The sequence below is a fragment of the Peromyscus leucopus genome, chromosome 9, assembly GCF_004664715.2.
Source record: "Peromyscus leucopus breed LL Stock chromosome 9, UCI_PerLeu_2.1, whole genome shotgun sequence".
Taxonomy (NCBI): Eukaryota; Metazoa; Chordata; class Mammalia; order Rodentia; family Cricetidae; genus Peromyscus; species Peromyscus leucopus.
In genome coordinates this window covers 23,999,696-24,021,440 of record NC_051070.1, presented here as the reverse complement: position 1 = coordinate 24,021,440, position 21,745 = coordinate 23,999,696, and the positions used below count along the sequence as shown (strand labels likewise).

The following is a 21,745-nucleotide window of genomic DNA, read 5'->3' as shown; positions in this document are numbered from 1 at the left end:
TATATAACAAATTTCCACAAAAAGGAAACTTACTGAGGAGAAAAAAAAAATGGACAAAGCACACGAAAGGCAATTCTTAGGATAATCCCAAATTCCCTACAATGCAAAGATGTTCAGCATCACTAGGCATTGGGAAATGGTAACTGAATTCCAAAGCACATGCCGCCATGCAACTACCAGAATGGAAAAATGTCTACTTCCGCTAAAGAGGTTTCCAGGTAGGGGTACTTGCCTGTACTGCTGGGAAGATGGGGACTCTTAAATCCTTTTCCAAGCCATGTCATAACTCTCAAGAGAACCAAAGTCACGTGCAGATTTTGAGTGGATAATACCTCTATGATGGTCAATCTTAACTGTCAGCTTGAAGAGTTCTACAGTCATTTGGGGAGTGACCTCTGTTTGTCCACAGAGGGTTGGGGATTATCTTGATTAGGTTACTTGAGGTAGGAAGTCTCACCACCCTGTGAGTGGCACCATTCCCTAAGCTGTGATGCTGCACTGTGTACAAGAAGGAAGTTAGCCGAACTCCTCTCCCTCCCCTTTCTAACTGTGGGTAGGATGTGACCAGCTGCCCCCATTTTTTGCTGATGTAACCTACAACTGTGAGCCCAAAGAAACCGTTTTTCGCTCAAGCTGCTTTTGTTGGAGTACTCTATCCCAGCACCAGACAAAGGAAGCTAAGACGCTTTCCCTGGGAATCCATCACACAGGGCTATGAGGGCACAGCTCTAAAGACATTTCAGCACTGGCTTTCAGGGCAAGCTCTAGACACAAAATGCTGCCAATTAGTAAATGAACAACAGAAGAAACAGTGGAGGAACCATATATTTAGACACCACACCACAGTGCTTTTAATGGGTTCGTTTTGTAGCAGCTGCATTAAAAGGTTTCCCTTTGGCAGTACTGAATGAAAAAAAAAATGTGGAAGAGCTAAAAAAAGATCTCATTGTTGTAAGCAGTGACCAAAACCACCTTGCATCTGTCCATGTTATCAACACCTACAGACAGAAAGGAAACGATGGAGAGACACATAATGTTCTTGGGGCCTGACTTAGAGACAAAAGAAATACTGCTGCTGGGTAGAGAGGGGAGGAAAGCTAAGCGAAAGAGAAAGAAACTCAAAGAAACAATTGTACGTTAACGGCTCCATACATGCACACACATTTATAAATGTGTAAGTACGTGTGTCTGTGTGTGTATGCCATAGGTGATTGAAGAGGCCAGAAGAGGGCACTGCATCCCCTGAAGCTAAAGTTACTAGCCGCCCTGAGTCACACGACATGGGTGCTGTGATCCTCTGCACGAGCGTCAACCATTCTTAATCACTGAGACATCTCTCCAGCCCTAAAAACACTCACTTCTTTTCGGAAAGACCTATTTGTGAGTTTGAATATCCCCATGATGATGAGTTTCTACAAAATAAAGCTTACTTCCTGTGGATCTTGAGTTGTATTCCTTTGAAGTACTCAGCCTTGAACAATAAAGTCTCATTTAAAGACCTGCAGAACTATCAGCGTGTGGGTTAGAAACAGGCCATTTAAATTGTACATATGTAGCATGCATACTGACAAAAAATATATAAAGATAAGATGAAAAGTACTTTTAAAAGGCTGAAACACTAAACTTAAAATATCTGGGATGCATTTTAGGCACATTGATGATCTAAAGAAGGAAAGCAATCTGCCTCAGAATGTGCTAACTTGGCCTTTTCTGTGGACTGAGTTACACAGCTGTTTTCCAGATCATCGTCCTTTAGGTTGAAGCTCATGTTCTAGGGCTTTCCTAGAGTCAGCACCCAGTAGTAACCCTGGTAAGGGGCAGTGATAAACTGCCTCCCTCCCCACCTCCGGAGGACAGATGATTCTACCTGGACACTCTTCCAAATCACCTCAGGTTGCTCTCTCACTTTCCTATATGGAGTTTGCTTAGGATGCAAATCAGAAGGGGATAAGACTGTTGTGGAATATTCCTCCTTTACATGGTGTGAAGATGTGTCACTGTGACTGGTTTAATAAAAAGCTAAATAGCCAATAGGATGAATGGCAGGGACTTCTGGACAGAGAGAGCTGGGAAGAAGAAAGGTAGAGTCACCAGCCAGATGAAGAGGAGGCAGGATGGGCAAAACAGAGTAAAGGTAACCAAGCCACATAAAAGAATGTTGATTTAAAAATACGGGTTAATTTAAGTTATAAGAGTAAGCCTAAGTTAAGGCCAAGCTTTTATGATTACTAATAAATCTTCATGTCATTTTTTCTACATGTGGTGCCCAACGTATATTCACACAAGCCTAAGAAAGCTTTAAAAAAATGTGAAACACAGTGTCAAACGCTACTTCCTGGTGACCATGGTCTCTGGTAGGCTCAGAGGCATACAGAGACGTGGCTACTTCCTGCTGTCTGGGAGATGGAGTCAGCTGCTGGTGCCATGCACCAGCATGATGCTCTAAGCTGAGCTACACCATCGGCTGACATAGCAGCTTAAGATTTGTCTCACATGATCAGAGAATTCTGCAGATGTTTAGTAAAGCTAGGTCCAGACACACAAAACCTCTAAAAAGGTACAATATGTTTTAAAAGTGTATATAGGCTTAAAAAAGAAAAGAAAATGGGTATAGACAGTCATAGGAAAAATAGTTTCTAAATAATAAAGTCTTTAAAGAGAGAATAAAATAATATAAAATGAATAATCCATGCAAAGATGGAAAATACAGAGTCTGGATCCTATATGGAGTCTTGTTGACTTTGAATTTTTTGAATGCTAATGAACAGCTGCTGAGAGACAGTGGATTGTAGAAGGGACTACTGAATCAAACCAATCTAGATACTTTAGGAATGCCTTAATTTTAAAATGGATGCCAAAAATGTATTGCTTTGGGGAAGAGGTTACGTTTTTGTTTCCACAGGAAATGAAAGGCTGTGGATTCATTCAAGATTAAAGACTACCAGGTTGGATGAGGGGAGACTCCCTGAAAAAGCTGACTACCGACATAAAGAAACAAACCTAGAAAAATTACAAGACAGGTGACATATATTTTATCTAGTCAAACATAAAACCCAAAACAACCTTTGCCTAGCTTGTATACAGCACGCAGCCCATTCTTGTTAATGTAGATATGCATGTTACCTTTGAAAATTGGTGTGTTTTCAGAGCAAGGGATCAGACAAAAGTGAAAACGGGGGGCTCGGGGGACCCAGCCTCTCAGATGCCTCTGCTGCAGTTCCCTCAGAGTTCTATATCCAGAACAGCTTCAAGACTGCTGGCTGAGATGGTCCAGCCTCACAGACTATTCTAGCCTGACTTCAGGTAAGTCCTATATTTTTCCATCCCACCAGGACTAGACGACAGCTAGCTCTCCTGAGATTTGACCACTATCTTTTTCTCAGGGTCTTCTGAAGATCCTAGCATCCCCAGACAACAGGAAGCGGTCTAGAAAACACAATGCTCACATTCCCAAGAGGTGGAGTGGGAAGTTTTTGGTCATTCGGTGGGTTATGGATATTTGACATCCTTTAGGGTGGTTGGTTACAAGTTATTATTGGTCATGGCCAGGAAAAAATGCTAAACAAAGGACATTAGATTCAGGGATCTCTTTCTGAAGGGAAAAAGGGGAAATACCACATAGAAATGATGAGATAAAAGGGTAGATTGCTGCATCTACTTTTAAGCAACCACTAGTGTCGAATATTTTAAATTGGTATGGATTTCTGTTTATTGATAAAAATTGATGTTATTTTTGTTACAATATACTGTATATATATATTTCTTTTTGTTTAAGGTATTGTACCTATGTAGCTCATTTAAAAACGTAATGTAAATCTCTAGTCCTTGAAAGTTACTATTACAACTATTCAGGGCAATAAAGAAATGCAGTTTAGTAGTTAGTCACCTATAACAATCAAACTTGTAGTCATGTTAAGTATGATTTCCAGGTCATACAGAGATTTATTTTAGATAGATAGGTAAACTTCAAAGATCTGCAGAATATGGCATTTAAAACGTTTTAATAACATAAGGCTTTTCATGAGAGTGAGACCAGTCAGTACCAATAGGCATTGAAGAACCTCCATATGGAGTTTGCTTTCTTTATGGCAAAAGCTAGCCATTTGGACAAGAAACTGCCCTTGCCTCGACTGCTGACAATATGTTGTCAAAACTGGATAAGCAGGACACAAAAGAAAGTAACTGCTGAACTTTGTCAAGATAGTCCTTCAAAATCCCTGCTTCACAGAAAAGTCTGTCAGATATTCTAGGCCTGTAGGTCAAAGATGGGTGCTCCAATGTTACAGAGGAACCCTGGGGTGACTGTTCAGGAAGCCAGATGTCTCTATCATTTCATAGTTTTGGAAGTACTTGCTCTATATTTCCTGTTTACTCAAGTAATATTATATCCTTTTTCAGTCTCTAATGAAGTTGAGGACTAGATAGCTATAGTCAGTTTCCCTTTAGTCATGATAGAAAGTAAATTAGGTACAAAATTTTGAACTCATCAGGAGAAGACAAATAATGGCTTATTTTCTCTAAATTTGCCAAATACTAATGGACTGGACATTGTAAATGTATGTCTGACACAGTAATTGTCCTTACTGTATACAGTTTTGCAGTGTTAGAATTAAAACCTTTCCATCTTATTTAGACAAAAAGGGGGAAATGCTTTAGCATATTCCTTTACACTCTTTGAAGCTATGTCACAGTGATTGGATTAGTAAAAAGGTAAACGGCCAATAGCTATGCAGGATATATAGCAGGGACTTCTGGACATAGAGAGCACTGGGAAGAAGAAAGGTGGAGTTACCAGCCAGATGTAGAGGAAGCAGGATGGGCAATACAGAGTAAAGGTCACCAAGCCACATAAAAGAACACAGATGAAAATATACGGATTAATTTAAGTTATAAGAGCTAGTTAGAAACAAACCTAAGCTATCAACCTAGCTTCATAATTAATAATAAGTCTCCATGTCATTTTCTGTGAGCTGGTGGGCCAAAGAAAAATCTGTCTACATAAGACTGCATCTCAAGCAGATGGTACATCTCCCATGCACCACACAGTAGGTGGTGGGACTTCTTTTGTGTAAGGTGGTCTTTCAAAATTCTGGCTTCTTGAGGCCAAAGAAATGTAAAGAAGATTGTGTTGGAATGAAATAAAAAACAGAAAAAGGAAAACTTGCACTAAAACCCACTCTTACTGGTGTTGGTAATCACAATTCCAGTTCTGGCTTTGTCGCCTTCTGGCTTATTTTCCCCTCTCTTCTCTTAACAGCTGCATCAATAAAATGGATATCATGTGTCCCTTCCACCTGAAAGGACTATCAAGACCAAACTCAAACTGGTAAGCCACCAGGCACTCAGCACTTTGTAGTAGCCCATACTTCTCAAACATTCTCAACCCTCTTAATATCCAGGCTGCCTAAATACAATATGGTTGAGTCTTCAGCTTAGAGGTTTACCATAATGTAGTATGTCACACTAACGAGCCCATACTCTAAAGAGCTCAGTGTACAATATAAAGCCCACTGAGGCTCTGCAAAGGCTCATTAAAAGTTTATCTCATGGTGTACTGTCTCAAGATGAAGATGATTATGTGGGCTTTCTGTATTTACACTTAAGCAGAAGAAGCGATGGATATCCACAGAATGTGACCTCTGGACTATCCACTCACCTGAAGCTTTCTTCCCAGACACTCTTTCCAGCAAGACTTGACCCATTGCAATGCATTGTGACTCCCTGTAACTTTTGTCAGTAAGTCTTTCCTTCTATTGTCCCTGCCCTTAAAAAGAATTCTTTTTCCTACATTTACAACATATTTGTCAAGGATAAAAGTCCTATTATACTCCGGATGCCCTAGTTAGTATAGTAGAATTTCACAGAAGAGATAGGTTTGGATAAAGTGTGGGTTTTTTTTTTAATTTTATCGGTCATCATTCATTTTGGTTTCTTTTCACAGCTCAAATAAGACTTTCCTAAACTCATTAGGACAGTGTATGTCTTAATGGCCCTGCTCGTGCTAGGAGATTCCAGTTTTGGAAAAGAGAAATTTCTGGTGAGATTGCCAAACAAAGACATTTGCCCAAACACACAAAAGCCATCAGTCCTAGCAGACCGGGGAGAAAGCACCACAGCCACCAAATATATTTTGGGTTGCATTCATCATGCACATATTTACTTTTCTATTGAAAAATAAGCTTGGGTTGGTGAGTCGGCTCACTGTGTAAAGGCACTGGCTGCCCAGGCTGATGACCTGAGTTTGATCCTCAGGACCCACATAGCAGAAGGAGAGAGATGATGCCCCCAAGTTGTCCTCTGACTGCCAAGTGTATGGAGGTGTCTATGGTATGTGCCTCCCAACACACAAACACCCAAAATGCACACATTAATAAACACTATTTTTAATCTAAAAATAAATAAATAAATAAACTATCCCTATCTATAGATGAGTTTCAGGACACACCCACTAAAACCCTGAAATCTTTTATGTTATCCAGCAAGAAACGATTTTCTTCCTGTGTACTTTGCTCAAGCAACTTCCAACACCTCACAAATTTTCTTCTGTAATTTTCTACACAAGCTTTACTTTCCTGGTCAGATTTCCACCTCATAAATGATCATTTCAAACTCATTATGCAGCATGCTTACATATACAAGGGAGCTATAAAAAAAGTGGAGGTCAAACGAGGATTGCAACATTCCTTCTAAAAATAATGTTTTGTTACTTTTACTATCCCCCTGCTTTAATAGTCTTGTCTACTAGCAGAATGGACATTAGCCAGAATTTATTGCTCTACTATTATCACAACCGTGGAGCTTCCTGCAGAAGCCTCCTTCTAAAGTCACTGTTCGGGCGTTAGGCCTTGTGATTTGTTTTTGTATGTGTAGCAGCCAACCACTGGCTTCTCTACTGGAGAAAACGCTGTGGCAAAGGTGGTAAACCAAAATGATCTATAGCCAATAAAATAGCACAGTCTGCAAACAGTATTTATTTGTATAATATTACCATGATTGCCCTATTCTTTGAGACTAGCTCTGGAATGTCACGTTAAGTGCTTATGGGAGCCAAGAGTACCTAAAGTTCAGGGGCCTTCTCAGGTTCCAATCTCCACTCTACAGCTAACCGGCTATTGGCTATCAATACATCGCTTAACTCTGATCATAATTTGCTAACAACTCCAGAAAACAAAATCATAGTGTAGTACTCAGTTCCAGCTCCTTGGGGGGCTGAAACGGGAGGATTGCTTGAGGCCAGGAGCTCTGGGTTGTAGCAGGCTATGCTGATCTGAGAAGAACATCAATTTCGGCATCAATATGGTGAGTGCCCAGGAGTAGGGGACCGCTGGGTTTGTAATAGGGGTGAAACGAGTCCAGGTTGGAAATAGAGCAACTCGTGTTATCAAATACATAGTAAGATAGAAATCATTGACCAGCATCCATAGCAAAATAGAAATAACATAATACAAATAGCTCATACCTACGTCATGCCATTTGATATAAGATACACATATTATATGGCAAAAACACAGATGAAACATCAATGAATACTTGTTCACTAAAGGAAGAAATTTCTGTTTTAGAATCAAAACTTAAAAAAAAAAAAAACCTCAAATATGTGAAAGTCCAGGGAACAAATTTAAATTTTAATGACCCACTAGTCTGCAAAAAAGGAAAATTACAAAACCCATAATTTACACATTCTGTTAAGTACAATAATTAAAATGCAAAATTTTTTATGTTCTGTAACTTTAGTCTTTTTCACATTCATCAGTTACTTCCATTATTCTCATTCAATAAAGATGCATCACTCTCTGCATTTAATGACTGTTGTCCACGCTACGCATCAAAGTAACAAGCCCTGCTGCTCATAACTAGAGGCAGCACTTTTACTTTCCATTCATTTTGTTAAAATACAAGTTTCAAAGTCATTTTTTAATCTATTGTCTAAAGTGGCAAAGTCGTTGGGAGAAGGGCTGTTATTTGGCAGAAGAACACCATCCACAACAGCCCGAAAGATTCATCCATTAAATATTAGTAAGTCAAATGCAGTGTGCTGAAGATAACTGAACGGCAGCACCACACAACCAGTCATGGGCTGATTACTTGAGAATCAACCTTTTATAAAGCTGAGCGTAACTGGTATCTGTTTGCCAAGAGAATAATTACATAAGCTGACGTATCTGTCTAACCTGTGCATCATAGAGGATGAACCGCGACAATGAGTCCCTTTCATTTTGTTAGTGTGTTAGTCAGGGTTTCTGTTGTTGTGATGAAACACCATGACCCAAAGCAAGTTGGGGGAGGAAAGGGTTTATTTGACTTACATTTCCACATTGTAGTCCATCATGGAAGGAAACCAGGACAGGAACTCAAGCAGGACAGGAATCTGGAGGCAGGAGCTGATGGAGAGGCCATGGAGGACTGCTGCTTACTGACTTGCTCCTCATGGCCCACACAGCTCGTTTTCCTGTAGAATCTAGGACCACCAGCCCAGGAATAGACCCACAAAATAGTCTGAGTCCTCCCTATCAATCACTAATTAAGAAAATGCCTTACAGTTGGATCTTACGGAGGCATTTTCTCAATTGAGGTTCCCTCCTTTCCAAGTGTGTCAAGTTGACATAAAACCAGCCAGCACAGTTCATATTCACCCATAAAGGAGGCATCAACACACTGGAGCACAAGCATTTACTGACTATTAAGCATATGCAAAATTTTCCACTGGATGCTCTCTGTATACGTTGATCCTCAAACCCACTCTGTTGAGATAAGTTGTTTTGGGTTTTTAATAGGTGAGTAAACTGAAAGAATTAACTTTCCTGATTCAACAGCTAAGAACTAGGTAGTCTGATGTTTTACATCCTATCTTGCTTGATCCTAGCACACTACAGGGCTTCTTTGAACAATAAGAATTTTTTGTAAGTTCTGGAAAAGGCGTGAACAGAGGACTGTCCAACTGATGGAGCTGAATGTGTGCAACTGGAGAGCACCAAGTGGGTTAGGAGGGAAGAGACTACAGACAGGATGTTTGTCTACTGAATGGGCTGTGGGATGGAGGGCGTGGGGACTGCCCTCAAATCAGTTCTCTCAATGAGTGTTTCAGTATTTACATGGTAGCCATCATGTTAGGCTCTCTGTGAGAAGAAAGTAAAAGATCCACGAGGAGTGTACTCTTTCTCCTCTCAAGGTGTTTGTTACTGGAAGAAAACAAAGCAAACAGGCAACAGAAGTCCCATATGCAGGACCAGAGAACACAGACTGGAATCCGGTGAATTACAAAAGAGCAGGTTGTAACTACAACAGAACCCCACAGAACATGATAGTGATGCTCACAGTTCTAGTTTTCACCCAAACAGGAAAGAGCCGAAATGCATTAGATAGATGGTGAGGTCCTTAGAGCGTGCTTCTCTGGGCTCTTAAGATGCTAGTGTTTATGCAGAGTATAAGTTGAGTTTGTTGTTGCTTCCTTAAATTGATAAAATATTGCTGGGGAGAAATGACAATTAGTGGTCTTCATACTCTCAAATTTGTGTATGTTATGAAGCACACATGGTTGGAAAACGTGACTATAAGTAAAACGTGCAATAAATTTTCACCAACCGCTCCACTGCTACCCATAACTTTTCACTGCGCTCTCTAAGCCATGCATGAGACACAGCTTAATTACTAGGATAGGTGGAGATGTGCAGTTCTGTTCTCCATTCTACAATGAGTCACAAACAAGAATTAGGTTTTTCTCTAAACAGGTTGACCAGCTAATAGAAACTCCAGGAAACTCCTTAAAAAATTCTAAAGATTTTATTTTTTTAATTTTATTTTTAAAATTTGTGTATATGTGAATGTGTTTATTTGGTGTTCTTTGTTGTTTTGTTTTGTTTTGTATTGTGAGACAGCGTCTTTCACTGAACCAAGAGCTCAGACTGGCTAGACTGGGCTGGCCAGGAAGTCCCAAAGATCCACCCGCTTCTCCCCTATATCTCTGGTGTGACAGATATGTTGGTGCTGGGGATCCGAACTCAGGTCCTCACGCTTGTACAGCAGACACTCTACAAACGGAGCCACCTCCTCAGCTGCAAGTTATTCATTCTACAAATAATCCTTGTTGATTACCACTCTCAGTTTTCCCTACATGTCATTCGAACGTGTTTCGCATATTTCTGTTTTGAAAAGCTCAGATGGGTCACCTACATTACACACATGATAACAAGTTGGTTACTTTCACACCAGTTCCACAGAAATTTCTTTGTAAGACTTGGCTTCTTCAAGGTCACACCGCAAGTCTCTGGAAGGGGTGGGAAGGGATGGAATCCATGACCTTGGACAGTCAGTAGTTGTCTACTCACCCTTGGAAACTCCTTCTCCTTGTGTGTCACTTATGAGTGTCACTTTGAGAAGCTGAAATGCCCATCTCTTTTCTTTAGTGGGGAGGGATGAGTGGAGGTCCAGAATAGTCATCAGTCAAATTGGTCACAACCCCAGTGCCTTATAGTTCTCCAGAGTGACTTTTATTCACATTACCTCATGTAACCCTCACCATGGTTCAAAAAATTGACCAAGGTCATCTTGAATCAGTAAGCAAGAAAAACAGATTCAAATTGAGACATGTCTGCTACCAAAATGTGCTTGCTCTTAGAGGGCACCTGACACAAAAATGAGTGCTTTGCTTTTTATTTTCAGTGTTTTACAATGATCTATCCAGATTGTCTTCAGGCAAAAGCACACATATAAATTTACAGTAATTATCTTGATTGTTCTCTTTAAGAAAGGGTGGGTTTTATGTTTTCTTATGAATTACTTTATATTCTTGTATAAATTAGCTTGTTAATCTTATTGTGAGAGTAGCTTTTTACTCAATGCAGAATCTGGTTAAACAGACCTGCTGAATATTTCCTGTGTGTGGTCACATTTTACTATAATTATTGGTCATAATGGCCATGGTGTGAGGGGATAAGATACCAGTGCAGACAAAGAATATGAAAACACATGCCTAAATACAAATACTAAATATATGCATAGCAAACTGACAGACATATGTAATATATACATATGTATCATCACAAAAAATTGTGAGAAGCTACATACTCTGAAAGTCATAGTAACTGTTGTATCTTGGCCATAATTTCTGTCAAAGCCAGTAGGCAATAATCATGCATTCAATGGACAAGAAAAGCGTCTCTGAACACTCCAAATGCTTGTTCTCTCATTTTCCATAGGTAGCAGGACCACCATAAAGGCTCTTTACTACTCTCTCAGGATCTAGACATCTAGACAGCACTGCTGTTTGGACCAGCTCAATAAGTACACAAATGTATACGCACAAATATGTACTACCAGCGAGTGTTTAGCACTAACTGGAATATCTACATCACAACCTGTCCACCCATGCCACCCATGGCATGGAACATTAAGGAAGAGAGGGTGGAAAGAAGGTAAGAATGCTATTAAATGTAGTCATCTGCACATGACTCGCAAACTCATTGCAGCTCATTGCAGCTACGCTTACTCGCACAAGACTTGTACAAGGTCAAGCCAACAAGATCAATCAGGAGAGGACATGAACTTAGAAAGGAGTGTGTTGGGGTGTCCATAGGCAGAAGGAAGAAAGAGCTGCTATGGATGGAAATAATGGAGATACATTGTATACATGCATGAAATTGTGAAAAAGATACATTGTATACATGTATGAAATTGTGAAAATAGAAACTCTTCTAAAATAACAAAATAAATAAACTGTGCATGTCTGCAAATCTGTAATGAATGTTTCCAAAGAGGCTTTAAGGTGAGTAAAAAGAAGAAAGACAGTATCAGAGCCCCTCTTTCACTGAATAGCCTATAATCTGCTGGTAGACCAAAGCAAATTTTATAGGGCCGTATAATTACTCAAGTGCCACTTTGTGACAATAAACATCCAACCAAGAAATCCTTTTGTAACCTAATTACTGAGAATATATAGAGAAAGCAACCATTTAACCCAGAGCATGTGTCTACCACAAGAACTCAGTAGCTGACGCCGGATTGGGTGTGGTTTGTGTGGGCCCTCAAGAAGGAATTCTGGTGGACTGAAGTCACTGGGAGTTAGAACCCAAGAAGGTCTGACAGAGCCACAGGCAGCTGACCTTCCAGGCACAGGGCAAGGCCCATCTGTCAGCTCCCATTCTGCATCTGGGAGTGGAGAGGGTGTGGTAGATGAGTTAAGGCTGTGTGGTTAGAGGGTGTTGTCAGGGACTTAACTTCAATGTTTTTACCCTTACATTTTTATGCACATTTAAAACTAAAGGCTGTGTGAAACTCACAAGCTGAAAAATGAAAGTTTTCAGGGTTTTTGTTTTTTCTTCCTTTTTCTTTTCCTTTCCCTTTTTTTTCTTTTTCTTTTTCTTTCTTTCTTTTCTTTTCTTTCTTTTTTCTTTTTTTGGAAAATAAGCTGGGTGTGGGGGTACATGCCTGTTCTGCACCCAGAAGGTGGAGCCAGGAGGAGCAGGAGTTCAAGGGCACTTACAGAGTGAGTGAAAGGCCTGCCAGGGTTACATTAAAAAGAGGAAAATGAAGTTAAAAATACAGGTACTTCCAGTCTGCCAGGGTACTGTTTTTTAAAATGTAAATGGCCCAGACAGACGCTGTAGTCCATTTCAGAACTTACAAAAATCAAAGTTGTTTCCTAAACAAAAAGACAGCAGTGGTATTGATTTGGAGATTCCTAGCTCTTGTTCATTAATCCACCAGCAAGCACAACAGGTAGAACATCCATACTACTACTAACAGTAATAATTATGATGTTTGTGCCATTACTAATTTTGTGCAATTACTTCGTATTAATACACACACTTCAACAACATTTATGAACCCAAAACACTTAAGAATGCCTCTCCTAAATATAAGCAAACAAATCATCTGACACCCCAATTTTATAGAACTGTTTTAATGTTATTTAACTTACACAAATATGAAATTTGGTACTTTTTATTTTGTATTTATTGGAAAAAATGCCCAGGACAATTGTATGTTGTCAGCTATTTTAAAGTATCACATCCCTGGATAAGGCTTCTCACAACTCCAAATTAACCAACACTTCCCAGTTGAAATGCCCTCAGTACAGGCCTGGAGAACTCAGGACTTAAATCACGTTTGCCAAGATAAAACACACACAGATTTAAAAAAAAAAAATTCATTGTGTTGATAACAGACTGCTTCATGCCATACCATCTGACACTCAGAGGCTTTGAAAACCTGTTTCCCCTTCACAAGCAGTCAAAAGAAAATTTCTGTATGACCAGAACACTATAGACTCTGGGTTGTGTGCATGCTCTGAGGACTGAGCATCAAGCACCCTAGGAGAAAGGGTGCTCCCACTGCCTCACTTTTGGAACACACAGAAGCAGCAGCTGGAGTAAACAACCAGCCAAGAGTTGCTAAGGTCAAGGTCTCAACAGCTAGACCAGGACCATTTCCTCCCAGATAACCTGGTTTCTTGAAAAGGCCTTTCTAGTAGGAGACAATTTTCCTTCAAAAACAGTCATAAAAAGCATTCCCCAATAAAGTTGAACTGACCAAAGTTTCTTTGAAATAAGTATAAGTAGTAGATAAATAACTGAAAGCCTTCAGTAATCAAGAGAAATCCTTAAGAATGTGTCGTAGACCCCGACACAGCTGCATTAGCTAAATAGATGCAGCTCATAAATTATTGAGTTTTCATGTGAAAATATTTTAATTGTGCTGGTTTAAGTATATTTCACATTAACTATGAGTTAGCATAACAAACCTTTTTTTCTAAATGCATGATATGTTCTTGCCAATTTTTAAATGCTCAAATTGCTCTCTCCCAGACTCAAATGGGCATACTCTGTTCAGTCGAGTATCAAGATTGACCAGGCAGCATCGATAGAGACGTGACTTAGGCAATTGAAATGTCTGTCTTCAAACATCCTATTTCTAACAAGAGTCTACAGTTAAAATTTTTCAAGCCTAAAAATATACTCTTTACGTAACCAATCTCTACCTGTTTCCCTTTTCTCTCTCTTTTTCAAATGAAACCAATATCCAACGAGGACCTACTAGAAGACCAAGCTTTTTTCTAAGGGAGGAAGGGTCCCCCTGTGGTAATTAAATGCCAGTCTTAAAAGCATGTCTTGTTTGACAGTTTATTTTCTCATCAAAGTGACCATTCCTATTCACATCAGAAGCTGCTGCGTGCTGAAAGCCACCAAATGTCTTTCACAGCATTTACTTATCCAAACAACTCTCTCCTCCACTAAGAAAGGGGCATGAAGGCTTCGAGGTGGATTTGCGGAATGACGTGTATTTGATTGGCAGATGTCTAAGAAGCAACTAGATGCACACGCACTAAATGTAAATAGATCCTCTGCCGGTCTCTCCGGTGTTACAGGGAAACAGAATATTAACGCCAAGTTAAAATATCTTAGTGCTCGGTGGAGAATTCTATTAGCCAGCAGAATTATTTAAAACAATCCATACAGAACAGAGACTTAAGCCATCTGTACAGTTAAATTAGAGAGCTGACAATACTAAACACAGAAACTGTTTATCCAGATTACACATTCCGTTGTACTAATACTCTTTAACTCAACAAAGTCAGCTTTTATCAGCCGAATTAGGGCAATTACTAGTAAAGTATGTAAAACTAGAAGAGCAGGGGAAGGGGGCAGGGAAGCTACAGGACATCTAACAAAGGAATTGGTACTTTTTCCAAGCATTTTCCTCAAACGCACGGAGAAACAAAACTGTTGACTGCACCCCACCCTTTCCCCCAAAGATAAAAGTTTGCAAAGTTCTGAGAGGCAGTTCTCCACCCAACAAAAGCAGGATTGATTCTCCCGGTAGGAGAGCATCTAACATGAACACCAACTAATGTCCCGGAGGTCAAGTCCTAGCCCTCTGAGCTGAGCGTCTTAAGGCCAGAAGTGGCTCCTAGGCCAGCTTCCCTGGCTTCTTGGCCCAGGTGGCCTTACAAAGTTGTCCCTTGTCAACTCCAGCCAGGTCCTTCAGAATTGAAAATAACAGCCACAGGCCATCCCCTGGCTACTCCCATGGACCAGGCACGGTAGCAAGTGACAGTTCCACATCATTACGACCAGAGACAATAATGAATGTAGCGCCAGGACCACGATTCATGCCAGCAATGTAATCTCCTCCTTAACCCCTTCCCCTCCACTCCCCAGTGCTCACACACTGCCCGCACAGCCCTGGTGCGGCTATTCATCCAGCCCATCCATTGCTGAGGACCAACTACTTCCACGACACCCCCCCCACCCCCCACCACCACCACCAATTCAGCCCTGGGGATTTATTTCTCATCCTTGGCAACTGTCAGGAAAACACTGCAACCAACAATTCCAGTCGGGGGAGCAAAGCATTTGCTTAATTCACGTTACTTGCTAAGTTCTTTTTTAAATGTTTAGGGAGTGGGACAAGTAACCTCCCTCTTTCTTCTCCGCGAATCCGACCGCCGCTCCTGGCTCGGCAATAGCATCGCCCTTCCCCGGCCCCCTCCCGCTTCCCAACACTTTCCCCCCATTTAAGAACACAGACCAACCAAAATGATTTAACTTGAGCAGATGACAGAAGGAAAATAAAACACGTTAAGAGAATACGATCTGATTTGGGATGGCAAAAAAAAAATAGGAGGGGGTTGTTTATTTTGATAAAAAACGGAATCGGCACAGACCTGAACAGAAGCTGCAGAGCAGGAGAAATTGTTTTCTTTCCCTCACACAGAGTCCCCCTCTCTCTCGCCCTTTCTCTCTCACACGCGCGCGCGCACACACACACTCGCACACACACACACACACACACACACACACACATACACACACGGCGTCACCCGCGCACACTCACACGCACACGCACAAGCAGAGCCTCTCAGCTGCTCTCTGCAGTTCTCAGGAAATGAATGGGGGGCAACCCAGGGAACTGTTGTACTTGCAAATGACTTACCCAGATCACATGATGCGCTAAATGTAGGGTGGGCCGGTGGGTGGAGGCTGCCGAGACGCTAGCCCAGGTCTAACGTGGGGAGCCTCGCCAGGCCCGCATCGAATTACCCCGGGGCCCAGCCGAGGGGGTTGCAAGAAGCCGCTTCTCCTCCCTTTGCAGCCCGCAGCTCAGGAAATCGGAGAGGCGCGGGGGTTGGGGCGGGGTGGGGTGAGGTTGGGGTGTGTGTAGGGTGGGGTAGGGGGTGAAAACAGAAAACCCCAACAAAAGAGCTCCAGGTCCTCCTCCCCAGAAACAAAGCCCCGCCGCTGCGGGCGAGCCCCGGGGTGGGCCGAGGGCGGGGGCGGCGGCGGGGAGGGGCTCGCTCAGCAGGCGCTAAGTCGCTTTATTGCCATAAAATGGGGCCCCGAGCCGCTCCGCCGGAGGATTAGGAGGCGGGCTCTGAGTGTGATGGTTGAAATCCCCTGTGGGAAACTAACCCCTCCCCGATCGCAGAGGTAGAACGCAACACCCACTGCCCAGCCCTCGCCTTGCCAGCCTGGCCAGCGGCAGGGGGTGGGTCCGCGGAGCCACCACCCCGCCCCGCCCCACCCCGCCCCACCCCTACCCCCGCCCCTGGGCCTTTGCCGCGCCACCCTGTCACCTGCACCACCTCTCTGCGGCACCCTAAATAACCCACACATGGCCCCTGCCACTCCTGTAGCCGCAGGCTGGGGGGAATTCTAGGGGTCGCGGAGAGAGGAACCCCTTGATGGCAACTCTCCGGGGCAAGACTCTTGCCGAGCTGCCACCAAGTCCCCCTCTTTTGTGTCACCACGCGCCTAGGCAGTCTTGGGCAGAGAATTAGGAGACGATTAAAGCGGCCAGCCTGCGTGGCCCTCGCCCACTCCCCACCGCAGCCAGGGTGGGTGGGGGCGAGCGAGGAGGGGGCCCCGCGCCCAAGCTGTCCCCGCGGCTCACCCGCGGCTAACTTGGGAAAGGTGTGGGCGGAGCCGGCCGAGTCTGCGGGGTCCGCCCCCGGGCGCCCGGCGGCTTGGGCAACAATGGGGTCCCGGCGGGGGCTGCCCCGCGGGTGGCGCGGGCCAGGAGACTCGACTAACAACGAGGGGGAAATCATTGTTTGGGTTCGAGTGTGTGGCACGTTGCGGGAAAGGCAGGGGCGCCCCGCTGGCCGCGATTCACCTTGGCGGGATGAATGGGGGCGAGGTGCGGGTGTGTGTGTGCCTCTCTCGGCAGCGCTGGCACACCGGGGCGCCTGACCGCGCGGGTTATTTAGGAAAGCAGTGAAGTCGATGTCGCAGGGTGGAAAGGAGGCTCGAGCTGAGCTGGGACCCCAGCCAGGGCGCCGGGGACACGAGCAGGGACAGATCGGTGCTCGGTCCTCAGAGGGGAGCCAGGCGCTGGACGCCATCCCGGGCGGCCCCGCCTGCGCGCACCGGGCAGAGGATCCGCGAGATTCTGGGCGGGGAGAGGGAGGAGGCGGCTCCGCTGTTCCCGCCGCGGCTGCGAGGACTCCGGGTCAAGCCGCCCGGGAGGGTCAGCGGGGGCGGGGAGCGGAGGAAGCGGAAAGGGCCCGGCGGGGTGCAGGAGTAAGGCTGGCCCCGGGCGGTCGCTGACGGTCAGGGGACTGTGGGTACCACTTTCTTGAAACCTAGGTGAGCTCCTGGGGCATGACACCCCTACCCAGTGCCTCTGAGCCGGCCGTGCGTGGGAAACCGTCCTGGAGGTGGGAGGCTGGAAGGGGAAGTTTGTGTTAGAGAAAAAAAAAAAAAAAAAAAAAAAAAAAAAGAATTACAGCTCTGTGGAGTGGAATGGGTTGGGAAAAGAAACCGTGGGGAGGCCGAGAAACAGGAAATGAGAGCGAAGGAGCAAATTCGAGCCAGGAAAAGCCAGTTTCTGCATCAGTGTGTCACCGTGGCATTTGCCGAGCACTTAAGGCCCAGGTGCGCTATTAATGAAAACAAAGGCGGGGCACCGGCTGGTTGGGCTTTGCCCTTGCCACGTTTGCTGCAGGAGGCGAAAGGGAAAGGTGGTCGATCCAGAAGAGGACTGGAGCAGCAGTCCTTTCCTAGTCAGGACAGGATGTATCAGCGGGCCCAGAGTCCTCTTAGCAGTAAAACAGGATTGAGAGAGACAGTGTGTCCCAGTGTTACGGTTTCTAAGAAGAACAAATGAGATAAGTGTGAAAGTATCTGAAATTTGTGTAGCACACTCTTCCAGAGACATAGCTCTAAATGAGAAAACAGCGGGAGCAGGGAGATGTGGGACTCAGGCCCCCAGAGAGGAAATGGGTCCTAGAGGCTGAAGGGTTCACTGCTGCAATGGGGGTCTCTGTTCCAAAAATTGGCAGCTGCAAAACCGCGACCTGATCTGATCTTGGTCCGAGGGAAAAAGCCCCTCTCCACTTTCTTGCAGAAAGAACGCTGCAAACCCAAGTTTGAACAATTGCAGAATATCAACAAATGTGCATTATTTAAAGGAAGATCTCTCCTCTCCTGGAATCACTGTAAAATTTCCCTGCAGGTGGGGCCGGGATAGGCAAGGAGTGAATTTAACTAAGGATGGAAGGACGATCTGAGAAATTATGTCATCTTGGCAGTTCTTGTGCTAAGAGCTTTCGCAGAGAGCTGAGTGCCGAAGCATATCATCAATATATTCTATAGTGAACACTTCTATGCGCGGGAAAACAAAATGCCTCCTCCCTGTGGCAACAGCCTTAGGCGGGTTAGTCAAATGATGACGTTTGAAACTTAATCTGCAAGAATTCATTCCAGAAGGAGAAGGAAATTAAGGGCAGGTCAAGGTTAATGTCTAGAGTCTGAATAGGGCATATGGTTGGAAGGAAATAGATCAACTATTAGGAAAAATGCTAGCAGCATTTTGAAAAAATAATTTTAAGTAGGGATTGGAGATGTTAAAATATGGCGACTCCCCAGCTTTGGGGCGGGGGTATGAAAAGGAAAATACAGGCTTGGAAGGGAGGCTTATCCTGCGAACAGGGATGGGTGTGGAAAAGCAAACACGGAGAACTGCAAAGGGATGAAGGGATCTCTATAGTGTGTGTGTGTGTGTGTGTGTGTGTGTGTGTGTGTGTGTGTGTGCAAGCCTTTGTTTCTAATGGAGTGTCTATCACTTCCTCGGTACAGAACTGAAAACTTGAAGTGTGAACAGGAGGAAGGGAGGCAAGGAAAAAAGTCCTACCAGAGAAGGACGGGTATAATTTTTGTTGTTTAGACCTTTCTACTTTACTGTGAGTATTCAGAGATGTAGAAAATCAGAACAAGTAAAAAATAGCAAAGTTCTTTTTGTCAAGAGTGCACAATTCTGATATTGTAGAGAAAAATTTCTGAATCTTAAGACTTCGGGGCTGAAACTATTTATGAAATCTAATCTCACAGGAAACTTCAATACTATTTAAAAGCAAAAGCTTTGGGTCAAGGATAATGGCCCATTCCCCTACTTACTTCTTACATGGTCTTTAACCTGAAGAAAAATGAATTACCAAAGGGGTAAAACGTATTATTTTGAGCTACACACGATATACACATTGTATTTTATTTACCCAACACAATGTCCAGAAAAGAAGAGAAAGTGACAAAATCCTGCTAGGCACATAATGTAAGTGACCGGACATCAGTTATATAGTAAATCTAACAACTGGAGGTTTTTAAATAATAGGAAAGCAGACAGTTCTACCCACAACCCCCTCTCCCCCCCCCTTTTTTTTTTACCTCATACTTAACTAGTAGTAATTCACTGAAAAATCAGTACCCTGGGAAAGAAACTATTTACAGTATAAAGAAGTTTAAACCTGTACCACACCCCAAGTGCTGCCTGGCAAAAATTCTCTTCAATGTATGAAAAGTAGTTAATCCTTTGTATTAAAGAGGGCATAAATTTGCAGGGATGATTTAACACTATCTCTGGGTAGAGCTAGGGTCCATTTCAGAAATCAGGACATTGCTGAAAGATTAAAATCAACTGGAAGAGAAAATAAAAGTGATTCCCACAGTTCTCAATGAAGTTTAGAAAGCAGCCCCACTCTTTCCCAGGGCTAAACATGCATATGACAGATTTTTCACATGTCGCATTTTGGCAATAATGTGCAGCAAAGGGGAATTCTCTTCAAGTATGAGAAAGGCACGTTTAGAGTCTTCTGTACAAATGCAAACAGCTGGTGATATTATGTGATGATGTAGTAAACAGCATGTTTTGATTTGGATGGTGAGCTGTCTGAAAATTAGGAGAGAAAAATTCCATTTTATAATTTTGTCACAATCATCACAGCTTTGGTTTTTTTCTGGTTTAAATATCACATATTAGATATCCACTTTTCCAAGTTCTTCTCACAGTTTCCTCAGACCTCTCAGCCTTGGTGCCATTAATATCAGAGCCTCTTCAGATCCCCCAGCTCTACATTTCCGGACTTCCTATTTGGTCTGCGCCACACTTCCCTAGACAAAGCCTGAATTCTGTTACACATACATACATACGACTTGGAGCTGGCACGACTGTGCATCATCCATGGCATGTAAGAATTTTGTTTTGACTTTCTTATCTCATGTTCTCTCTTGCAGCGGTGCGTCACGGCCCAGCCACCCCCGGACGCCTTTATCAAGCGGTTCTTCTCTCTCTTCCCATTGACTCTTCCAAATATGGTTCCATGGCACCCCACATACGTATAGGCATGGCCTATCCAGTCATCGAAAACATTCTCTCTCCCTTCTTAGAGCTTTTTTAAAAATATAATACAAAGACTGTCTCAATCACTAACTAGTATGTAAGCCCTTCCGCGCCGCGTGCGTGCGTGTGTGCGTGCGTGCGTGCGTGCGTGCGTGCGTGTTTAGGGGAGTCACAGTTTTCCCACCTACTTAAATATTTTCCTTGTACTGAAAGTCGCCCCCCATGAGATGTTTATGTGGACTAATGTGAGACAGACTAAGCCAAATAGACATCAACAGATGTTGATTTCCTGTTGTATCCTTCTGTTATATAAACACTGATGCTTCCACTAACTATACTTAGCTCACCTATTACAAATGATACATTGAGAATCAGAGTTGTGTCTTAACCCTTAACCACTTATTTAATTTTTTTTACTCCACAATTTTTACTTAATTTTACTGTCCCTTTCACATTTAGTTCTTTGAAAAGTACTTAATCCTTTCTACTTTTCATTTTTTTATTAGAATTGTATCACATCATACTGTATTAGAAAAAGTTCAATTTTTCAGTTTGAAAGAGAAATCAATTGTAGCATATACTATTGGAAAGATCACCTAAAAACTTAAGTGTAAACAGTACCCTCATGGAAAGACTGTAGTTGAGTTACAATACAGAACACCACTTTAATTTCAGATCATAGAAAAAGAACTACCTAGATATAGCAGATACCTATTTATGAAGAGATGGTGCGTAACTACAGAGAGAGCCATGAATGTTGCCAGTGGTAAGAGTGCTCACTTAGCATTCAGAATCCTCAGTAACACACACACACACACACTAGAAAATTTAAGGATAACTATAATATGACATACATTAAAATACTACTCTGGGCAAAGTTGCATATACTTAGAAACATTAACAAGTATCAACAGCCGGGCAGTGGTGGCGCACACCCCTAATCCCAGCACTCAGGAGGCAGAGCCAGGCAGATCTCTGTGAGTTTGAGGCCAGCCTGGTCTACAGAGTGAGATCCAGGACAGGCACCAAAACTACACAGAGAAAACCTGTCTCAAAAAAAAAAAAAAAAAAGAAAAGAAAAAGAAAAAGAAAGAAAGAGTCAACAGAGAAACATCACACTGAAATGGAATGTCAG

At 43.0% G+C, this 21,745-nt stretch overlaps 1 protein-coding gene across 4 annotated transcripts in view; it reads right to left on the bottom strand.

The window, feature by feature from the left end:
* The window catches only part of Klf12 (Kruppel like factor 12), a 444,681-nt gene extending 428,215 nt beyond the window's left edge, over window positions 1-16,466 (bottom strand). For 2 of the 4 annotated variants that reach the window (XM_028877156.2, XM_037208354.1), the window contains exon 1: window positions 15,931-16,466. The gene's annotated coding sequence lies outside the window, so the exon portion shown is untranslated. Of the gene's footprint in view, window positions 1-15,661 lie in introns of all 4 variants that reach the window. The other 2 variants (XM_028877155.2, XM_028877158.2) reach the window with 2 other exon arrangements.
* Window positions 16,467-21,745: the final 5,279 nt, after the last annotated feature.